We start from the raw sequence: 15,142 nt of genomic DNA, 5'->3' as shown, positions 1-15,142 counted from the left end.
ATTGAACGGAGATTATATTGAAATATAGCGTTTTGTAGTCAGGACAATAGGGAATAATATGGTCTATTGGAATTCTGAATAAGACCAAACTGCTTTAAAATTAATGTATGCAGCGTTACTTGTTGAACGGTCCTCGTACTAGAGAAAACTGACACCGGAAAGTGTGTAAGGGATAGGGAGCGAGAACACGAGGTTGTATGTGTGAGGGGGGGGGGGGGGGGGGGGGGGAGGATGGTTGGAGGACAAGGGCCACAACTCCCTTGTGTTCACAAATGTTTTCTAAGCGGTGTTGACAGTAGAGAGAAAAACACGACGGTGTATAGAAGAAGAAGAACGTATATATCGATGTACAGAATATGGTTATAATAGTTTCATGGGGCTCAATAGCTTGGTACAACTATTTAACCTTGACGCCACTTCGTAGATCTGTGTGTCCGTAACTACCCAGTTATCAAAATGGGGGAGGGGGACATGTAGTTTAACATGAAATGCGAACCATGTTTCGACTGTCGCCAGTTTTCCACTTCAATGAGAGGTGAATTCTAGATTAAAAGACAAATCACGAAATTTGTGTACTATCGGGGATTTTGTCCAACCATCTTCAGGTTCTAGGCACAAGTTGTATCATTTTCTTTTTTTTTTTCACCTGCTGTCTTTAAATCTGTTTCTTTGGCACTTGTTTGTCAATTGTCTTGTGTAGATGTCGCGTAGCATCGTTCAGAACGTCCAACAAGCAAAAGCACAAATATTTTTTTGTTGCCCAGTTTCCGTGGAAAAAATACAGAATTTATTGTGGAGTATCGTGGAATATTTGCATTTCAGCTCCTGTAGTTTGATGGAGTTCTGATATGTGACGGCGCTATACGTAGCCTTCAAAATGGCGTCTGCAAGGGAGGTGCGTTCCAAGCAGAGAGCTGTCACTGAGTTTCTTTTGACGGAAAAGCAGAGCGTCGCAGGTTTTCATAGGCACTTGCACAATATCTACGGAGACCTGGCAGTGGACAGCAGGATGAGTCGTTGATTGAGGCATCAGTTATTATCACAACAGGGTTGCGCAAACCTGTCCCTTAGAAAATTGAAGAAATGCCTTCACGTGTTCATTGTCGCAAAAATGCAAACGAACTTCTCCTTCTCTATTACAACGTAAGGCCTGACACAAGTCTGCACACCAGAGACGAGCCCACGAAACTCCATTGGACTGTTTTTCCTCATCCAACCTACAGCCCAGAGCACCTCTCGACTTCCATCTGATTGCCCAATGAAAGATGCGCTCCACGGGGACCCGAATGTGGATAATGGGGAGGTTATTGACGCAGTAAGACATTCGCTCCGACGTCGACGAGTGGACTGGTACCATGTGGGCATTGATGCCCTCCCTGTAAGGTGGCGTAAGACTGTCACGTTGAATGGAGATCAAGTTGAAAAATATAGTTTTGTAGACAAAAGAGTAGCGAATAATATGGTGTATACGAACCAGGAATAAACACGACGTGCTTAAAAAATAGTTGTTGCAGTACTTATTGAATGCCCCTCGTATATATATAAAATTTGGCTAAGCTACTCTGCTCCCAGGCTGGATGCGGATGTTTGCTGTTTTTCCTGCCAGATGGACCCTGCACTGTAGCTGACCATGTCGTAGCTCCTAACGTTCCCGCAAAATGTCACTCCAAACGCCAATTAAATGTCGAATGGATAATAATACATGTATTATTCCAGTTAACAAAGACCATAAAAGGACCAGTTGGAGAAAAAAACTCGTGAAGGCTCAAATTTTAGTACTATGATAGCAGGGAGTGCTATGAACAACATACTAAAAGTCCTGGTCGATTGAGTGTGAGCATTGTGTTAGTGGGCATAGCTTCAAAGTTCACTTTCTTACGTTTTTATCGAGTAACTCAAAAACCGCGGCTTCTAGCGAAAATGTTACCTGCTACAAAATTACACTAGATTAAATTTCCTGCAAAAAAGGTCCTATTCATTTTTTCCTGTAGGACGCTGCAGGGAATGAAGGATCTTAGATTATGAAAAACGTTGTTTTAACGATATAAAATTAAGGTGCATCTCTATATGAATTAAGTAGGCAACGGACTTGCCATAGTGGATACACCGGTTCCCGTCAGATCACCGAAGTTAAGCGCTGTAGGGCGTGGCCACCACTTGGATGGGTGACCATCCGGGCCGCCATGCGCTGTTGCCATTTTTCGGGGTGCACTCAGCCTCGTGATGCCAATTGAGGAGCTACTCGACCGAATAGTAGCGGCTCTGGTCGAAGAAAACCACCATAACGACTGGGAGAGCGGTGTGCTGACCACACGCCCCTCCTGTCCGCATCCTTAGCTGAGGATGACACGGTGGTGGGATGGTCCCCGATGGGCCACTTGTGGCCTGAAGACGGAGTGCTTCTATATGAAGTAGGCTAAAAACAAGTATTAAATGTATGTAGTAAGTCTAACTGCAGTATAGTCGTATTAAGGGATAAATGCAACATAGTGAAGAAGGTGGGGATGTGTGTGGTTAGAAAAGTGAGGGAAGCTAGGATTTCGGATTGTGTTCATGTACTTCCCCCCTTTATTGCTCTGCAAGCTGAAGACAGAGTACGTGATTCTCCACTCTTTCTACGCCACTACGTCATAACAAGCAACTACATAGTATTTCACAAAGAAATATGCCTAATGTCTAAAGCGTGCCTTATGAATCACTGACGACGCAGCATTTACGTTCCACAAAACGTGTTGACGCAATATTCTATGCAGATATGAGTTACTAATAACACTAAAGTAACAAACGCATGCGGACAGAGTCTCCGTAAATCAGTACCCAGTATTCTGCACTGGCAGGTGGGAAAGTGATTCTTAGTTATCTTGTACTGCAGCACTAGTGTTCGTACGGGAAAGTCAACTTCCGCCACCACGAACGATGTTCGCTTTCCGTTTTACAGATAGGTTACTCCTCTCCTTCATTCCATGTTCCCTTTTCATATGTGAATAGACGAAACAATTTCACAGAGCACTTTGAGCCGCGGTAAAAATTGTTTTGAAGAGCGCGGCGCAGCGCGTAGTGTGAAACAGTCGCCCTTCGTTTCTGGCGATGGCGTCCCTGTGGCAATCGCAGCTTTGGTGTCTCCCTCGGGAGGAAAAGGATAAAGGTTGCCTGTTCACATGCATTTAAGGGGCGCTATGAGCTCGCCAGGGGCGGGGATCTGGTCAGGTGGTCAGCCGGGACAGTGTGGGGCAGTCAGTGTCTGTCTCCGGAGTGCTACTTGTGCTAGGCCGACATTCTGCTCGAGTTGTTTCAGGCAATGGTCATTGGCGGCTGGATCGATCGGTTGGTCGGTCGCGCACTGCTACGTCAGTCCAGTGGGTCGCGCCGTTTAGCGAAGGGAAGTGGCTTCGCGGTTAACACAAGAGCAGCAGGAGTCAACCCATCGGTCTGGCCGGGGCGAGGAACGACGCCGTGAGACGGGAGATCGGCGCGCCTTCCTGCGTCCGTTGAAGCGGCTGGCAGCGAACGGTTCGGGAGAGCGTTTTGGGGGTGCTGCGCCAGGTCTTCGCCAGACATCGCAATTTATTAGAAGTTCAGTGATTCGTGATATGTTGTTTCATTTACTTGTTCTATTCTACTTGTTTTCTTGGTCAGTCTCTCGTCCCTAGCTTGTTCGTCTGTCTTCCGTCCGCATTTGTTAGGCAGTTAGTGCCTGTCTGTCTGTTTGTCGGTCTGCCGTACGTTAGTAGCTGCCTCTGTCATGTTTGTCGGATTCGGTGTTAACGAATTTATTGCTTTAAGTGTAAACGCCGAATCCCTGAAATATGTTTTTATGTTGTCTATCTGGAGAGGCGGTATATGTGTGATGTAGAGCATGTATGTATATTTTATGTAAGACTGCATTTCGTGGGTTTTTATTTAATTGGTCATTTTAGTATATAAAGTTGACACCCTTCCACCGTAAGAGGTTTTTTTTTATAAAATCAAGTTGCACCTTCGGCGGCAAGTTATTTTTTTTAATGTTAGTGTTTTGCACCATTTCCATCCCTCCTACGGAGTGCATATGGTTCAAATGGCTCTGAGCACTATGGGACTTAAGATCTGAAGTCATCAGTCCCCTAGAACTGAGAACTGGTTAAACCTAACTAACCTAAGGACATCACACACATCCATGACCGAGGTAGGATTCGAACCTGCGACCGTAGCTGTCCCTCGGTTCCAGACTGTACGGGGTGCATAGTTTATGTGCTTATGAGAGTTGTTAAAATTTTTAGTTTAAAGTAATCTGGTGTGTTGCAGATTTGCACCAGTGTAGTCTTTCAGAGGTTGTAGTGAGCGGTCGTGACTTACGACCGTGTCAAAAGGCAGCGGCAAGGTTCTCTGCCCGAAATCTCATACTGTCAGTATTTGTTCTTTCTGCCTCTGAATAAAATTGTAACCTGATATTTTGAGGGTGCTTTCTGATTATAATGTTAAATCTGTTTCATAAAAAGGGGCTTTAGGAATAAAATTTCCATTTGTTCAAAGAAATTTAATTTTTTTCATCAATTACTCACTGCCAACTACTTCCATGCTCACATAGTGTGATTAAATGTGTTGATGTTCTTGATGAATCGTTAGTAAATAAAGTAAATTCTTAAGAAAAGGTTTTGAAAGTTAAATTCACGGTTCACACGTGTTTATATAGTGGAGGTATTGTCATCCACAGGCATAGAGACGCCTAATTGAATACGTCCCCAGCAGACTTCAAGCTACCATGAAGCTGAAGAGTGGACACGCCCTATAGCAATATCAACTAAATACATTTAAAGAGATAGTGTATACAGAAGAATCGAAGAGAAAACTGAGGAGCTGGCCGTTGTGACCGAGCGGTTCTAGGTGCTTCAGTCCGGAACCACACGGCTGCTACGGTCGCAGCTTCAAATTCTGCCTCGGGCAAGGTTGTATGTGATGTCCTTAGGTTAGTTAGGTTTATGTAGTTCTAAGTCTATTGGGCTGATGACCTCAGATGTTAAGTCCCATACTGCTTAGAGCCATTTGAAAACTGAGGATCTGTTAGACTGTAACAATTTGGCCAACATAGACTGTACCTATATCATGTAATTTCTTTGTCTTCTTATGCTAAATGTGACGCGTGTGTCACCATATTCCTTGGTTAATCATCTATGTGAATTTTTATTCGTATTTCCTCTCAGTTTATCCCACTGTAATTAAACTGTATATGCAAATTTCAAATCTATGTTCTGTTTGAGTACTGTTATGTTTAAATCGTATTTGCAGAGACTGTTGATGCATAGGATACGTACATTTATGCATATGGCAAACCTGGAGGAAAGTGCCTCCATTACGAAATAGAAAAGGTGGTTTTGGCGGCAGAGCCGCAGGGAGTTTATGTGGCACAATCAGTCGCTGGCTAGCATGCAAAATGTTCACATCTTGTGTGCTGAACGAGGCTAGGAAAGCCTCAACATTGTTGACAACTGGCTAATTATTCTTTGAATTATTGGTTGGCTCTGAATCACAAAAATCCTACGCCAAGAAGATAATTTTCGGAGAATTTATACTTCAAGAACCATGAGTAAGTATGCCTCCCTTACTTTAGCAACACGGATCTCCATTGCCACCATAAGCGTCTCCAGTAAGAGACTAGTACTGTATTTACTAGCGTGGCCCAGTTATTGGCTTTGATTTGCAAATAATAATTGTTTTTACTATAACCAGGTGCCGAGAACACTGATTCGCACCTTAGTCATTTTTACCTTGGTAGGATCCCTTTCCTAGTGCTGCAGTAAATCCGAGTGTCTGATTTTGTTAAACTGCAGCTTATTTATTGTTTCAATAGAGCTCAGTAATATTTGTGAAGTAGTGAATCTCTTAAGTGTTCACTTACTTTGTTTCTTTATTTTCCTCGTAAATTTTCAAAGGAGAATACACTGCCGGAAAGAAATGGTACCCCCTTTCAAGGTTTTCAGTTCACTCAAGATTCATTGTTGCAACAGTGCATACGAAGTACATGAAGTGATAACATTTAGAAATCAATAACAGAAGAATTTCTGAGTTACCGTGTACCGACCCTTGCTGGAACACCCATATTAGCACGTGGTGTAATATCTACGTGCAGCAATTCAGGCGCTGACTGGCATCCAGTCTCTCGTACTGGTGGAGAATACTGTTCTGGGATACGTTATGCCACGCTTGCTCGACCAGTTCATGTGGCCCAGTAGGAGCTGTCGGTTGACGAGTTGGCACGAGTCACTTCTCGTCCCATCATACCCCCCACACGTGCTCGAATGGAGACAAGTCTTAAGGCCGTGCTGGCCAGGGAAGTCGCTGCACGTCTTGCACAGAACGCTCAGTTAAACAGGCAGTACATGGATGAGCATTATCCTGTTGGAACAAGCTATCACTTCCCAGTTGCAAGAACGGCAAAAGAACGCGTCTAACGACATTCTGCACCTATCGGGCGCTGGTTAGACGAATGAGAGTTGTAGCTTATCGCACTCCAGACCATAAGGTCTGCGGTAGGGTCGGTGTGTCATGGACGATCACACTCTGTGAGACCGCGCTCACCGGGTCTACGTCGTACGCGAAAATGACCATCACTTACGTGCGGGCAAAGTCTGCTTTCGTCACTTAACACCATGGCGCGCCATTCCACCTTCCAAGTGACAGCACCTGTCGAGCCGTGTGCGACGACGCTGTGGCGTGAGTGGATGAAGGGCTAAACTTGGGCGTGCCTGCAGCCGCACTGCTAACAACCGTTTCCCGGGTTCCCGGGTTCGATTCCCGGCGGGTCAGGGATTTTCTCTGCCTCGTGATGACTGGGTTTTGTGTGATGTCCTTAGGTTAGTTCGGTTTCTGTAGTTCTAAGTTCTAGGGGACTGACGACCATAGATGTTAAGTCCCATAGTGCTCAGAGCCAATTTTAACAACCGATTCGCAACGGTTCCTATTGAGACGTCTGGGCTCACAAGACCTCTTCTCTGTGCTGTGGTCACCGTGTGATCTACCACTGCTGCCCTTACAGTACGACGATCCTGGGTAGCTATTCCAGTACGCTATCCGTTGGCGGACGACGTTGAAGCCATTATCAGTATATCTACAGGGTGGCGCACGGAATGTGTTACCATTTTGTATCTGAATATAAACTTTATTGTCAATGCAATCTGAAATGAACATATACTGCAATGAAGAACCGTCCATGGAGATTTGTTCTAGCTCAGCACACTTTATTCAAACGAACACTTAAGTTAGTGATTACCCTACGGCACGTGTCTTCCGTAATTTCACTGCAAGCTTGAAGAATAAGTCTTCTGAGCTCCATTAAACCACGTGGACATTTCGGGAAAATTTTTTCTATTAGGTACCCCCAAAGAAAAAAGTCACATGGATTGTGGTCTGGACTATTGGGGGGCCAATTTTGTCCGTCATTGAAGAGACCTGGAAATCTGAGTGAAATGATCCGCATGTCGAAATGCTTGTGTAAAAACTCCAACACAGTGTTTGCAGTATGTGGCCTTGCTCCATCTTGCATGAAGTACTGCTTGTTGAAGGGCATGGCAGTAGCAGGAAGCTGTGGAATGAAGCTACTGCGAAGCATACTCAAATAACGCTCGCTGTTCACAGTTTCTTCAAAGAAAAAGGGTCCAGTAAGTCCGTGACTGGAAATTGCTGCCCACGATGTAATCCTCGGAGCATAATGTTGTCGTTCATGAAGCACATGTAGGTTTCCAGTGGCCCAAAAGCATACATTTTGTTTGTTAACCACACCGTCTAAATGACAATGCCCCTCGTTTGAAAACCAAACGTTGTAAAGAGTTTCTTCCCTATCCTCCGCCCACTGAGCAAACACTAGTATCTGGTGCTAGTGTTCTTCAGTGAGCTTCTGTGCACAGGTCATCTTGTATGGGTACATGTGGAGGTCACTTTTAAGAATGCGTTGAACGGAGCGTCTGGATATTCCGAGTTGCACTGGTGCCTTCCTACACGGTTTCCCGAGACTTTTCTGTACCGCTTCAATATTCTCCGGCGAACAAACAGTTTAGGCCGAGGTCGCTTCGCTTCCAATACTGTTCCTTTCTGTACAAATTTATCGTACAACCTGGTGATGGTCTTCTTGCAAGGGATCCATCGTGCGTTAAACTGTTGTCGAAAACGCCTCTGAGTCACAACAAGGCTTTTCGTTTCATGAAAAAGTAACACAATTGCCGATCGTCGTTGTGTCGTCAGTCTTCCATTGCTGCTTATTAGTCTCCTAGCGGCAGTATCGTGAATTACACGTCACTTCGTAACTCATTTGTTTTTCCAAGCTCTGCTGGTACTGCTGTAGAGATCCCAGCGAGATATCTAATGTGCGTCGTAAATTGTGAAAGAAACAATTGGCAACACATTTCGTGCGCCACCCTGTACTATCCTCCATGTGGCATATTCAATCGTCGGATCAAAATCGACGTCGTCTTCCCAGGTGTATTCGTTTTTTTACGGCAGTTTACTCAAAGTTTTGCAACAGGAAACAAAATAACTAATTACGCTGCCTAATTTTCATTGTTACCGAAAGTTCAGTTCAGTATAAACAGTTACTATAAAATAGCGATCATAACAAGTGGTTATTCATCAGTGTAATGTAAGAGCCAACCTAACGAATGTCTGATAAACATGTCTGTAAGCGTGTTTACATTCTCATATTTGTGTTTATAAGTGTCCCCTCTTCCTGTCTCACCAGAGGTGTTCGATCCCGACCTCAGTCAACTGACAGAATACTTTCTGGCACCCCTCGCTGACGGGTAACTCAATTTTGCAATCATTATTACAGTAAAAGTGTTTATGAAATCCAGCAATCATTTTAATAGTTCGTGTATTATGTAGAGGTTAACTGGGGAAAACTATTCACATCATGACAGTCAGGGACTCCTTGTTTTATTTATTCTCTATATCTGGCAAAGAATTAAATGCTTACTAACAAATCAAATACTAATCCGATCAGTTAGCATAACCAACTAAAGATCGTTTCTCTGTCAGTAATTTCCAATAATTAATTAAAAGTATCTGATTTCTTATAGCGGATATTACCTTCCTTGAGTTGAATGCAAGTACCATTATAGCCCCATGGACGTTTTCTGTGTTACACTTGATAAAAACCAGAAAACGACACGATCTACCATGTGCGGTATCTATTGGAGACAACGGTAACAATTGAATCATACCAAAACAAAGATGGACCGCCACAATGTAAAAAGTGTCAAGGTTTCTTTCACACTGCAAACTATTGTTCTATGCCGATCCGCTGCATCTGCTGCGGAGCAGATCACAGGGCAAGAGACTGCAGACTAGCAAAAAACGCTACTCCACACTGCGTAAACTGCAACCAAGATGGTCATCCCGCTTCCTTCAGAGGTTGCGAAAACTTTAAAAAAAGGAATCCATGCATATCACATTCAACGACCGCAGACCACCACACCAACAACTTCAAACATACAGCGGAGCATAAAGAACGCTCCAATCCCTACCCCTGCTGAAGCCTACCACAGGGGAAGAAAATCCTGGAGAAACTTACAAACCAATCAAGCCACAACCTCAGGCACCCAAGCACAACAATCTCAAAACTCCGCCACAAACCAATCAGCAACCGTACCTGCAGCATTCTTCGACACTATAAATCAAAAAAAGTTTCCAGTGGTCCAATATCATATCAATCACCACGTCCACAATCCAACAATTCACGACAGCACCGGATTTACTATTAAAAATAATGGCAATTATCGGAGCTGTAATGAAATTTTTTGGCAACACTAATGGACATTCCACCTGTAAAACGATGCAACCTACGTTTCTGCAACTTTAGTGCCGCCGGATTACAAAACGAAAAGGACCTCCTAAAACGAATTCGTAGAAGACCACAAAATCGATGTGCTTTTCGTGACATAGACACACCTACGGCGTACTGCAACATTCAAACTACGCAATATGATCTGCCACCGAACTGACTGCACAAACGAACAGGGAGTTGGAACAGCCATTTTCCTCCGTTCCCACATCCGCCACAATCCTGAATATATACCACAAGTGACATCATTAGAAGCTACGATAGTTACCATAGAAACATCACAAGGCAAAGTCACCCTGGTGGCTGCGTATCTCAGCCCCATGGCAGTATTCTACGAAAACGACCCACTACAGATATTTGACAGTCGTAATCGCGTCTTACTCGGCGGAGACCTGAACGCTAAAAACACTTCATGGCACCCTCGCAGAAACAACGCACGAGGAAACATACTGCACAACCTACAAGGACGTTCACACGCTGCCATAACAGCTCCAGAAGAAGTTACCTACATCCCCTTCAACCATCGCCACCAACCTGATGTCCTTGATATATTCATTACCAAAAACCTGGATCCTTACATCCACCTCCAAACAGTATTGGATCTTACTTCTGACCATATTGGAAATGCCATAGAACCGCCTCAACCACGCCACAAATCTAAAGTAAACTGGGACCAGTACCAAAGATGGCTGAACAACAACATCCGACCCACACTATATCTAAACTCACATACAAAAAATAGAAAAAGCAATAGGAACTCTCACCGATAAAATAAAAACAGCTTACAGAAAAGCGTCCACAAAGGTCATATTCCAACAATCAAACTTCCACATTCTACCACCTTTTATTCAAGATCTAAAATACTTAAAGAATACACCGGTGGCTACACACACGTAACACGCAAGATAGAAGAGAAGTAAATAGACTTAAAAAAGAAATTCACCGTCGCGTACAAGAGTGGAGAGCGGAAGTATGGGAAGACAGAATGAGCGCACTCCAACTCCGAAATAGGGACGACTGGAAACTAATTAGAAACCTCAGAGGCAATAGATCAAATAAACCGGCGCTACTACAGAGCAACAACCTTGTATTTGACGCTTTACGTCAGGTGGAACTGTTTGCGACAACCTATGAACAGCAGAATACAATCGCACCACAAGAACTCGCACAGCAAGATGAAATTCAATTTGAACAACATGTCATGGCCATAGCCTGAAGCATACGACAAACACCGCCCCGCGACCAACCGGAGCTCACCACACCCGCAGAAGTAAAAACAATTATAAACAGACTCGGCACAAATTCTACTCCTGGATCAGACCTGATAACCAACCTCCAACTTCAAAACCTACAAAGAAAAACTGTTGTACTGCTCACAAGAATCACCAACGTCTATCTGTTAAACCACTACTTCCCTGAAGCTTGGAAAATCTCAAAAATCGTTCCTGTCCCCAAACCTGGAAAATATTTTTAAAAGCCAGAAAATTATAGACCCATCAGCTTGCTCCCAACTATGCCAAAAATCCTTGAACGAGTCCTTCTCCCAAGAATCCAACAACCACTCCTAGACAGTGATGTAATCAGAAGAGAACAGTTTGCATTCCAGGAAACACTCTCCGGAGAATTACAAATATTAAGAATAACAGAGTACATCACCAATAACATTAACTTCTCACAATACACAGCCGTAGTTTTCCTCGGTGCAGAAAAGCCTATGACAAAGTTTGTAAAGAAAATCTCATTACAAAACTCAGAGAAGATTCAGACATACCTGAGAGTTAGATCAAAATCATTGACAAGCACCTACAGGGCAGAAGATGTTCCGTTCATGTCAATGGCAAACGATAAGAAATCAAAGTTTTACAAGAAGGCCTTCCACAGGGTTCGGTCCTCTCTCCGAGACTTTTTGCAATTTACTTTAATGACATTCCTACTACCGAAAACTCCATTATTGCTCAATTTGCTGATGATACCGCACTCCTGGCCACGCACTGACGACTTACTACAACAATAGCCAAACTACAGCAAAGGGAGAACTACTGTACTTTTCTGTCGTTGTGGTTCATTCTTATCTTTTGGTCTTCTGTTCATTGGGCGCAAAATCTTACCGATCCGATCTGTTACTTTTTTAATAAAAGGGAGAACTACTGTACTTTTCTGTCGTTGTGGTTCATTCTTATCTTTTGGTCTTCTGTTCATTGGGCGCAAAATCTCACCGATCCGATCTGTTACTTTTTTAATAAAAGGGAGAATCTACTGTACTTTTCTGTCGTTGTGGTTCATTCTTATCTTTTGGTCTTCTGTTCATTGGGCGCAAAATCTTACCGATCCCATCTGTTACTTTTTTAATAAAACGGAGAACTACTGTATTTTTCTGTCGTTGTGGATCATTCTTATCTTTTGCAAGCCCATCAAGGAAGCTATCGTAACGGACGCTATAGACGACCCCACAGTGCGACGCGGAATCTATCTAGACCATCAACATCCGCGATTGATTCCCTCAGCGTAATTATGCAGAAGCCTAGTTTGCTATCTCAAAATATGACTTCTATAGTGCAAGCGCAGTTAACCATGGCACAATCGCAGTCAACCATGGCACAAGAGCAAAACGATATGAAAATTCAAGTCGATTACATGGCACAAGCGCAGTCTGAAATCTAGACACAGGTTGACTAAATCGCACAGAAGAAAGTGGTCAAATGGCCGATGTGCGGATGCACAAACAGTGCCCGAACTCTTACGTGAATCGGCAAAAAGACGCGAGTAATGAGTATAATGGGCAGGGGCGCTATGAATATAGTACGGGACAGTAAGTTGGGAATGTGGTGGGTCTCACGGGAGGCGTGCCAGAGATAAGTCCCTGCAGACGCACTATCCTCTGTGTCCCAGATGCCTAGAGCGACTGCCATGTAAGCAGAAGATCCCGGATACGAGTCCCGGTCGGGGCACACATTTTCAACTGCCTCGTTGACTTATATCAATTCCTGTATGCAGCTAGGGGTATTCATTTCACTGTAATTTCATTCTAACGAGCTGCATCGTTGCCGGTTGTATCTGTTCTTTCGAAAGAACAGAGACCATTTTCTTATATACGTACATGTCGAATGAGTTACAAGAATTGCGATAGGTTCAAGACAAATTTTCGATAGAGATCAAAAAGATAGGTAATACTGTCGATGAAATTATGAATCGACAGAATCAAGTAGAAGAAACAGTTGCTAGCCTCAGCAAAACAGTACAAGATATTTCCTCAGGACAGGAAAATAAAACCGAAGAAAATTTTATGGCACATAAGTGTCACTTTTCGGAGGAGATCGATAACTGGACAAAGATGAAGGAACAGCAGCTGAATCAGGCTACAACAGATGATGTAACATCTGCAACCTCGTCCTTATCCCCGTATGAATTGAGAATTCCTTTAAGAAAGGGTTAGAAGAGGTTAACACTCAGCCAGGTTCCGATTTTGTGAAATGGAAGGAGCAAGTCGAGGAGTCTATTAAGATGACCAGAGGAAAGCTAGAAAGTTTCGAGAGGCGGTGAATAGACAACTAACTTCGGACAGCGCATGTAGTTTCGGAAACCCAAACGTGTATTCGCGATGCAAAAACCCGCCATATAGTCCAAGAAGCCGCTACGAGCCATTACATGTATTCTACACCTAATATCGAAGATAAAATGCCCAAGTAACAACAATTTCAGATATTTAATCCCGATAAAACGACGGTAAATCCTGTAGTGTTTGTGCGAAACTTCAGAGGTGCTTTGCCAAGCAGCTGGACTGATGCACAGAAAATAAGTTATGTATCAAGTTATTTTCAAGAAGATGCAGTCGATGCGTGCGAATCTTGTCGGACTGAACGATGAATTTGAACAGACATCCTTAGCAAAATACTGGTCGTGCGGAATTCAACGAAGGTTGCGTGGCATTCAACAAAGGTTACACCAAGAAGCATTTTACCATGAACAATTCTCGATCTTTCAGGGAACGTTAAGAAAGCACTTCGAAAAATAGTTCAATAAATGTCGCTATTGGGACGATCCATTACCACATCAACATATACTGAGAATATTAAAAGCTACACCGAAGAGCCAAAGAAACTGGTACACCTGCCTCATATAGTACAGGACCCCGGCGAGGACGCAGAAGTGCCGCAAGACGACGTGGCATGGACTCGACTAAAGTCTGAAGTAGCGCTGAAAGGAACTGACACCATGAATCCCGCAGGGCTGTCCGTAAATCCGTAACAATACGAGAGCGTGGAGATATCTGCTGAACAGAGCTTTGTAAGGAGTCTCAGATATGCTCAATAATGTTCATGCCTGGTGAGTTTGGAGGCCAGCGAAAGTGTGTAAACTCAGAAGAGTGTTCCTGCAGCCACTCTGTAGCAATTCGGGGTGTGTGGGGTGTCCCATTGTCCTGCTGAAATAACCCAAGTCCGTCGGAATGCACAATGGACATGAATGGATGCAGGTGATCAGACAGGATGCTTAAGTATGTATCACTTATCATAGTCGTATCTAGACGCATCAGGACTCCCATATCACTCCAACTGTACACGCCCCACACAATTACAGAGCCTCTACCAGCCCACCAGGTTGAACAGTACCCGCTGACATGGAGGTTCCATGGATTCATGAAGCTGTCTCTATACCCGTACACGTCCATCCTCTCAATACAATTTGAAACGAAACTCGTCCGACTAGGCAACATGTTTCCAGTCATCAACAGTCCAATGTCGGTGTTGACAGGCCCAGGCAAGGCGTAAAGCTTTGCGTCGTGCAATCATCAAGGGTACACTAGTGGCCCATCGGCACCGAAAGCCCATATCGATGATGTTTGGTCGAATGGTTCTAACGCTGACACTTGATGGCCCGGCATTGAAATCTGCAACAACTTGCGGAAGAGTTGCACTTCTGTCAAGTTCAACGGTTCTCTTCAGTCGTCGTTGGTCCCTTTCTTGCAGGATCTTTTTCCGGCTGCAGCGATATCGGAGATTTGATGTTTTATCGGATTCCTGATATTCACATTACACTTGTGAAATAGTCGTACGGGAAAATCATCATTTCGTCGCTACGTCAGAGATTATGTGTCCTGTCCTTCGTGCACTGACTAGAACACCACGAGAAAACTCACTTAAATCTTGATAACCTGCCATTGTAGCAGCAGTAGCCGATCTAACAACTGCGCCGGACACTTGTTGTCTTATATAGGCGATGCCAACCGAAGCGCCGTATTATGCCTGTTTACACATCTCTGTATTTGAATACGCATGCCTATACCAGTTTCTTCGGCGCTTCAGGGTAGATTACCGGTGTGAGTCAGAAATCAGATAGTTA

At 43.9% G+C, this 15,142-nt stretch overlaps 1 pseudogene; it reads left to right on the top strand.

The window, feature by feature from the left end:
- The first annotated feature begins 2,079 nt into the window (after positions 1 to 2,079).
- Positions 2,080 to 2,197, top strand: LOC126268294 (5S ribosomal RNA; annotated as a pseudogene).
- The last annotated feature ends 12,945 nt before the right edge of the window (positions 2,198 to 15,142 follow it).

Source organism: Schistocerca gregaria, chromosome 4 (genome assembly GCF_023897955.1).
Source record: "Schistocerca gregaria isolate iqSchGreg1 chromosome 4, iqSchGreg1.2, whole genome shotgun sequence".
NCBI classification, from domain to species: domain Eukaryota; kingdom Metazoa; phylum Arthropoda; class Insecta; order Orthoptera; family Acrididae; genus Schistocerca; species Schistocerca gregaria.
The sequence above is the reverse complement of the archived record's forward strand: the minus strand, read 5'-3'. Positions and strand labels throughout refer to the sequence as shown.